The sequence below is a fragment of the Mauremys reevesii genome, linkage group 1, assembly GCF_016161935.1.
Source record: "Mauremys reevesii isolate NIE-2019 linkage group 1, ASM1616193v1, whole genome shotgun sequence".
Classification (NCBI taxonomy): domain Eukaryota; kingdom Metazoa; phylum Chordata; order Testudines; family Geoemydidae; genus Mauremys; species Mauremys reevesii.
The window spans coordinates 116,609,375-116,616,963 of NC_052623.1; positions in this window are offsets into that span (position 1 = coordinate 116,609,375).

A 7,589-nucleotide genomic window follows, 5' to 3' on the forward strand; every position below is an offset into this window, starting at 1 on the left:
AGGGAACTTAGGGGAGCTGATAGGGGGAGCTGATGGGGGGGCTGCTGGCCACCCTGGTTCCAAGCCCCCACCAGCTAACTGCAACGGGCTGCTCTTCCTGCAAGCAGTGGACAAAGCAGGCAGCTGCCAAATGACATTAGAAGGAAGCATTGCACAACTTTAAATGAGCATGTTCCTTAATTGATCAGCAACGTAACCACGAAACAACGTTAACCGGGACAACTTTAAGTGAGGAGTTCCTGTACAAAACACCTTATAACCTTTCCATTCTGTCATCCCCTCCAGTTCAACAAGAGGCAAATAAGTTGAACAGGAGGGGATGGAAACCCAGGGACCCATGCATAAGCAGATACTTAGAGTGAATGAACAGCCACTCAGCACCATCCTATACAATTTTCCAGAAAAGGAGGAATGGGACACTAATGTACACCCCTACATTCACCCCTGCCCAGTGTCACAGGAGAGTCAACACCGCTTTGTAGTCACTATTATCAAAGGTTGCTGACAGATCTAATACAACTGGGACACTAGACCAGTATCCAGCATCAGAACAAGATCATCAGCCAAAGATACTAATGCAGGCCCTGTATTGTTCCCAGATCACATTGATGGGGATCATGATAGCCAAATACCAGGGGGTAACAGAGTTGCCCCACTCTTTTCAGTGACCTGAGCTTGATCTAGAATTTCAGTTGAATTTGAATCACCATGCTAATAGCATCCTAGCCCATTGATGAATGCAAACTGCTAAGTAATACAAAATATGGTGCCAAGCTCTGAGCACTGCTGCATTTATTGATTACATTGCATTAGCAAATTGTCTGGGAATATCAAATTCCTTTTACTTACAGGAAACTTTATTAATAGTTGGGTGAAAAGTGCCAATCCATTTCCAAAGAAGTATATGTACTTTAATGCATCAACGTCATTGATACCAGCACTGTATTTTGATTTATACTTTGAAAGAGTAATAAAAATAATAAATCAGGAACTGATTCTCAGTTGGTGTTAGTTTCATTTATACACACGTTAAGGCCCCTTTTCACAGCCAGGATGATGTAAATCTACCTTTGTGTAAATTAGAATCAAGCCCTCAATATACAGAAAGACATTAACATGATTAAAACTTTGTGCTGCTCCTGAATTTACTCCTTTTCTTAATGGAAGTACTAGTCAGTATTTGTAGGGTTATCATCCTTATATTTCGATTAGTATTGGATTTGAAATTGTGAAATCTGAAATTTTCTAAGAAACAGCTGATTCATAGTTTATTTAAAAAGTCAGCTCACTGCATACAAAAGATGGAAAGCAACTTTTTAAAATGTTCAATGATTAAAAAATATGTAAATGAAAAGTTATGCCTCTTTTTTAATCATTTGCCTCTCCACTGTCAGTTTTTATATTCACTATCAGTGTTTGCACACACTACATTCAAAAAATGAAAGGATATTTAAATACTGTCTGCCAATCTATATTATAGCATGTGACAGTGCTAACCTTTCCACTATGCACTAGGTTAGAACAAGAAAGTACCATTTCCTTTGGACTTTAAGTGCATGTGCACACACACCCACACACTTTACTCACTCTCATGCACACACCAAATCTCCCAAACAACCAATCAAACCACGTCTTTACAGGCAGAGAAGCAAGAAAGAGTGATATATTGTTATGGTCATTTCCATTTTAAGTATTTGGGAGGCCTCAGCTATTACAGTAGATTGGACCACGTAATTTCATAAATACATAAAGTGGAGGGAGAATGCTGGTTTTTGGATTGTAAGGTTTCAGCAAAATTTGTGCATTTTTTTTGTATTCATATTTATTTGTGTTTGTGCGTATGCCAAATTATCGGAGAATGTGGTATGTCTTCCCATGTTTGTCATGTGCATTCTGTTTTTAGTAGTTGTTAGGATCACCAGTAGTGCAATAAGACCCACTCTACAATCTAATAAATTCACCAAAAACTTTTACATCACTACAAATTAGCCTGTAAAAAATAATTTTCAAAGTTTTTCCTATAGAGAGTCTGGGAATTTTCCTATGGCTGCTGCCTGTCTGACTGGCATGTATATCACATTTTACCTACTATATATATAACACATCAAAAAAGAGCTTTCTTTAAAAAAAAGCACATCACAGTCTCTTGTTTACATTTTCTCCTATTTCTGTCTCTGTAGGTTGAATTAATTGCTTGTATTATTGAAATATATATACAGGGTACCGCAAAAAGAACAGGAGTACTTGTGGCACCTTAGAGACTAACAAATTTATTAGATGCATCCGAAGAAGTGAACTGTAGCTCACGAAAGCTCATGCTGAAATACATTTGTTAGTCTCTAAGGTGCCACAAGTACTCCTGTTCTTTTTGCGGATACAGACTAACATGGCTGCTACTCTGAAACCTGTCATACAGGGTACCAACATTCTTGTAATCCTAGCCAGTTGTTTCAGCCTGTGATCCAGGTGCATCCTGTACATTTTCCAAAAGCTGGATGAACAAATCAGTGACTTAATCTTAGTCTCAGTGACTCTGGGCCACATTTTCAAAGGTGCCTAGAGATGCAGATAGGTGCCTACTGGGATTTTCAGAAGAGCCTAAGCAGGTTAGGTCCCTAATTCCCCTTGAAATTAATAGGAATTTGTGGGATTTTTAGAAGTGCCTAAGCAGTTTAGGTGCCTAACTCCCATTGCTTTCCAAGGGAGTAAGAGGTGCCTAAATGCTATTGAAAATCCGACTCTCTATCATTTAGTTTCTTCCTGTGTAAAATGGAGATACTATTGCTACCTACCTTTGTAAAGCTGAAAAAAAGATGAAACAGTTTTAATCCCCCCACCCTCCTTTTAAAAAAACAAAAACAAAAGAACCCCAACAGAATACTTTGGATTTCCACTTCATTCAGACTGTCGGCTTTTTGCTCACCTTTCCACAAATGGGGCCCAACCTGCAGTCCTTGCTTAGGCAAATTTCTCACTGTGTAAGGACAGCAGATTTAGACTCCAGATTACCAGGACTGGATGTAGGTAATCCAGGACTCTAGGCACACAGCATGACCCACTGCACCCCAGTGGCTCCACCCCCCTCAGCTGTGGCTCCACTTGCCACACGGTGTGACAGGGCTGGCCCGCCTCTCTCTCAGTGAGGCAGAACAGTGGTATGAGTTACCCGCTTTGCCCTCCACCAACAGCAGGGGCACTCGCAGTGACATCTCATCCTCTAGAGCAAGGGAGACAGCAGCAGGAGGATCACCTAGGGGGCAACTTGGGGATCTGGGGCAAAATCAGTACTTGGCCCTGCTAGTGAAGGCAGGGGGCTGGACTCGATGACTTTTCAAGGTCCTTTCCAGTTCTAGGAGATAGGTATATCTCCAATTATATTTATATTTATATATTTTTCTAGCAGTTGCGGAGTGAGGTTCTGCTTGGATGAGAAGGCCAAGCCCACTGCACTCTTCTCTTCCTGCTACACACAGAGTCTTCTGATGAAGTGGTACTGGCAGGGCCCCACAGAGCAATGGCTCTGGGAATTAATACTGCGTTAAAATGAATGGGGCAGGTCACATGTTTCAGAGCTATGGTTGCAGGCTGTCTGCAGAATCAAGCAGATAACACGGCATTAGTTACACTCATCGGGTTCATGTTTTCAAGCCTTCCTTCACAACCACAAGGAATCGAAAGCTACTTTAAAAATGAAAGATTAGATTCTGGTGTAACCCCATGACTGCAGGAACCAGAGCCCTAGCCCTGAGTTTATAGTGCATATGCCTTAATCTGGCCCTGTCAAAGTAAAGTGAAATAAAGTGAGGCAGCTTCCCTGGGTCTTTATGATGTTCCAGTTGTAGGACGATTGATTTCTGAGGTACTATATATTGTATATAAACCAAACACAATTTACTCTGCTTGATAATAAAATAAATTTATATTTGTTTTTAATAGATGGACAAAACCAGAGCCAAAACTAGACAATATTTTCCTGAATTACCTGGGCACTATTTAATACAGTACTGATGCAGTTAAAACATAGACATCTATAGTATGGTTCTTGGTTGACTTGTTAGGTATAGAGTTTTAATATAATATTTCTGACACAGACAAAAATATACATTTTATAACAATAGCCACAAATACTACCCTGTTAAATAGCAGACTTACAGTAACTTACTGCCTAATTGCACATTGTACTTGTTCAAATGAGCTTAACGGGTAGAAGGCAAAATAAATGACCATTTTATTTCTGTGATATTTATATTTTCAATCCTAAATGATTGTACTATATGAAAATAAAAGGCTAAATCTGACTGTTGCCATACTTGATTCACTTAAAGTTTACATTCAGTTCAGGTTCACATAAGATTAATTTATTTATAATACACATATCATCCTATGTGGACAGCTATAGACATAATAATAGTTCGTAGATGACTTGCATTCATTTTTGACATCATGTCTATGTAATAAGCTGGATGTTATGAACAAATCTCATGCAGAAAGTTCTACAAACCTACCAAATAAGCATGTTTTCCACAGTAATTTTAAGAGTATGAAAATAAAGCATACAATCATGATAAGAATACTTTACCGACAATGGTACGCCTAGAAATAATGACCTCAGTGTCTGAAAATGAACTTATTCCATAATTTTGCCTTATTGATTGTATAGAGGATTTAGTACTACTGCCTACAAAATGCAAAACTAGGAAAGAAACATCAGAAAGTCAATGGGTTTTTCTTCACAAAAGTCAAGGTTCGGGTATGGCCCTTACTTTTATTCACATCTTTGTTCTCTAATGTTAGATACACTGAACTAAGGCAAGAAGTCTTGGGGCTTGTCTACACTTACAGTGCTGCAGTGGCGCAGGTGCACTGGAGAGCTTCTCCCATCAACATAGGTACTCCACCTCCCTGAGAGGCAGCAGCTATGTTGACGGGAGAAGCCCTCCTGTCATCATAGCACTGTCTACGCCGGGGGTAGGTTGGTATACTATGTCGCTCAGGGGTGTAGATTTTCCACACCCCTAAGAGATGTAGTTATACCTGCCTAAGTTTGTAGTGTAGATCAAGCTGCGTAGAGAGGCATTATGCTAGAGTTTTCTGTAGGGACCTTGGAATCTTCCCACACTTGAAGGAGAGCATCCGTACAGTCCCTCTGCAGTTTCTATAACTCCTCTCTATGCAAGCATATAGGTTTGTTCTGTGGATTGGCAGAGTTGTAGAACCAATGCCCACACTCCAGACTGTCCTTCCCCCTCTGCCATTGGTGCTGGAACTAGAGGTGCTGGGGGTGCTGCCGCACCCCCTGGCTTGAAGTGGTTTCCATTATATATTGGGTTTACAGTTTGGCTTAATGGCTCTCTGCACCCCTACTGCACTGAGATGCCATGGAATAATGATACTCAGAGAGCAACAGATGTGGAATCCCGCATTTAGAACTGGTTGGGAAAATGCTGATGGAACCATTTTCCATCAGCGAATGCAGTGCTGTTGAAACTGAAACACATTTGTGCTGGTTTCAGTGAAATTTCACTTAGGAGATAAAAAGTTTTACAAAAAGTTTTAATAATGTTGAAACAGGATGTTTCAACATTTTTGAATGAAACACTTTGATTTTTATTATGAAACAATGCTTCATTTTGAATTTTTTAAATTCTGTATTATAATATATATAATTTAAAAAGTCAAAACTTTTTTTTGTAACTTCCTTTAGCTGAGAATTTAGAAGTTGCTGGGTTTCATTCCAATTTGGAACAAAACCAGTTTTCAAAATCTTGAAATCCTTTGTGAAATGGAATCTCCATCTTCTGCTCAGCCAGGGCCGGCTCCAGACCCCAGCGCGCCAAGCGCGCGCTTGGGGCAGCATGCCACGGGGGGCGCTCTGCCTGTTGCTGGAAGGGCGGCAGGCGGCTCCGGTGGACCTCCCGCAGGCGTGCCTGCGGAGGGTCCGCTGGTCCCGCAGCTCCGGTGGAGCATCTGCAGGCATGCCTGCGGGAGGTCCACCAGAACCGCGGGACCAGCGGACCCTTCGCAGGCACGTCTGCAGGAGGTCCACTGGAGCCGCGGGACTGGCGACCGCCAGAGCGCCCCCCGCGGCGTGCTGCCGTGCTTGGGGCGGCGAAATTACTAGAGCCGCTCCTGTGCTCAGCCCTGCCCCCAGTACAGCTTCACTGCAGGTTGTCCCCATGAACCAGCAGACCTTTAGGAGTTCTGCTATGTTCAGGCCTTCCAAGTTCATGGAAGATTTTAGGATTTAGCCTGAAGGGTGAGATCCTGGCTTCCCCTATACAGAGCCAAAGTATCAAGTCTTAGCATGGTTCATTTACAAATAGAGTCCTCAAACTCATCCTGGAACTAGGGCACAGGCCAGCTGCATTATGGCTGCAAGTACAGGCATGGCTCACTGTGTCAGACAGTGGGGGGCTTTGAACTAGCAGATCTAAGCTGTGCATAGACCCAAACCCCAGTAACTTCTCCTTCCCTTTCTATATGGTCCAATGGAGAATGCCACTGTGCATGCATCAGGTTTTGGAGCCCCCTAAGTGGTCTGAATCAGCTCTTCCACTCACTCACACGGTAGAAACTTGGCAATTCTACTGTGTATTGGGCCATGTGTGTATTTGAAGGAGGTCTAGTTTTGATCTACAGTCCTTAGCGCTTGACTTTTTTCTTTTAAATTTAGTACTGCAGTTCATAAGGTGCACATTCCGAGCTGAGATGCAGTGTTATTTTTGAAATATGATTTTTGGAAAAACATTAACATTTCTAAAATGAATTTTATGTACATAGATAATATACAGATAGAATTAAAACTCCACAAAAGGAGCAAAAAAATTTAAGGATCAACCTTGTGAAAGTTACGTTGACACTGAATGCAAAAGTTGATGGCTTCTTCCTTTAGCAGCAAAACTTATTCTTACATTTTCTGTTGTCTGCTATAATTCATAGTTTCATGAAAGTTAATAAAAAACTGTCACCAGTAATCAAAACATAAGGAAATATGAATTTCAGTTTTACACTTTTCTGTCACCTGTTAATTTTACAAGGATCATTGGAGAATTACTGGAGTGTAACTCTTCATTGTAGAGCAATTTAGTTGTTAGGCCTCCCATTGGGAAGGACGAGTACCAATGAGAACAGACACAGACATCTAAGATATGGTCAAGTGGCTGCAATTTTATTTGTTCTTAGTTTGATGTGCCAGGGGGCTGAGCAGTAAGAGGCCAACTTCAGTCTGGTGCTACCTTTTATGGGTGTGATCCACCTGCTGACCAATCCTAGTGTTCCAAAGAGGCATTGGGATTGATCAATAGCAGTCCTCCTAACAAAAGAGGACTCCCTTTGGCTGACAAGCATCACTGTGCCACCTGTTGGGTGTATGGATTAGCCTTTCCTATTAGTTACTCTGACCTTGAAGGCTGACACCTACGGCTGCCCAAAAATTTTCTGTCAAAACTGTTTTTCAATAAAAAATTGAGTTTTCAACAAAGTGAATTTTTCCACATGTCCACTTTCCATAGACGCTTCACAGCAACCCCCCGAATAAAATAGATTGCATTTTTTGTTTGAAAAAGTTTTGTTTTGTTGATGAAAAGTTA